This window comes from Sinocyclocheilus rhinocerous, unplaced genomic scaffold (genome assembly GCF_001515625.1).
Source record: "Sinocyclocheilus rhinocerous isolate Xijiao unplaced genomic scaffold, SAMN03320098_v1.1 scaffold820, whole genome shotgun sequence".
Taxonomy (NCBI): domain Eukaryota; kingdom Metazoa; phylum Chordata; class Actinopteri; order Cypriniformes; family Cyprinidae; genus Sinocyclocheilus; species Sinocyclocheilus rhinocerous.
In genome coordinates this window covers 581896-583248 of record NW_015670386.1, presented here as the reverse complement: position 1 = coordinate 583248, position 1353 = coordinate 581896, and the positions used below count along the sequence as shown (strand labels likewise).

The 1353-nt window shown below is 38.1% G+C and overlaps 1 protein-coding gene across 3 annotated transcripts in view; it reads left to right on the top strand.

Annotated features, from left to right (window-relative positions):
* The window catches only part of LOC107734216 (MKL/myocardin-like protein 2), a 42311-nt gene that overhangs the window by 23608 nt on the left and 17350 nt on the right, over positions 1-1353 (top strand). The window lies entirely within an intron of this gene.

Genomic DNA, 1353 nt, shown 5'->3' with positions numbered 1-1353 from the left:
AATTTCACATTTTGTGTTTTCTACAATCAGTTTTATTCTTTCAGGATACAGAAGACTGAATACATTATAAAATAAATCTGGTTTATCACAATCTAAAATAGAATCCACATCCTCCAGCTTTATATCATTCCATTTATGTGCATTCTGTATTGGTATACTGATTCAGAGCATTTTCTTACCTCATCAGCTGAGCCATCCCTGTATCTCAACATCTTTGCATCTTTGCATCCCTGGACCAGAGCTGAGCTAACCCGTTTTTTCTGGCGTGCATCTGGACAAAACGCTATATATCTCACCGATGGAAGCACGCAGAAACGTGAAAATGGTCTTGTTTGAAAGAAGAGATCCTAATCTAAAAGATAATATAGAGTATATAGATATTTGTGGCTGTTTGCGGCTGACTGAAGCAGTGCTACAAGTAGGAATGTAACCCATACGAAAATGTGCTTAGAGTTGAGAAATTTCACATCGCGATTCTATTGAAGATCCTTCGATCTGTGATTGTCACACAATGAAATAATCTACATCGTCAAATTCCTGAGAATGAGAGCTTTCTTGTGATATATGACTTGACTGTTTTGTGAAAAATATATAAAATACACATTCTTCGGAAAAACTTATTCGCAGTCGTTAGGCGGAAATTCGTGCGTGGGACGAATACATTTCTAAGCTTAATTTTACTGCTTTATGAATATAAAAACCAAAAGGAATGGTATTCTTTGTAAAGAAGACACTCCAAGCTTTCAAATGAACCCATATATGGGCTGATACCATATAAGGAAGGCTATGTAAATGAAGCATAAACATTTTTAACGCGATTTTGGACCCGTATCCGGGTCCGCAGAGTTTAACTGGTAAAGAGTGATGATTGTAGCTTCCTTCCAAAACTCTGCAGCTGCTTCCAGCCCAATTCATGAAACATGCAAATAAGACATAAACACACCAGCCCGACTGATAATCATGTTACAGCTTTCAACAGTTCCTCTTCCTCTGTGGCTGATTATAAGATGTGGATTTAACAGCGCCAGAGGTTTAACTGCTTCTGTTCTCATTGGCATATGAATGGCTCCTGAGACGGGCTGATGGAGGTGGAGGCGTTTAAACAGCTGTTTAAACAGCTGATTCGCCGTCTGCTGTGTCACTGATACACTGACTTGAGTATAGGAGCTATTTTAAATATGTTTGGAGGGAAATATGATTATGGAGCTGCGTGTCTTGTTGCTTTGCTGTGTCTGGTTTTGGGTTTAAAATTCAATGATCTTTGATTATAGCAATTAGATGATACATGCATTTGATCAAAGGCTAATCCACATCAGATGATATCTGGGATTTGAGCTTTTGTTCTATGGTGTA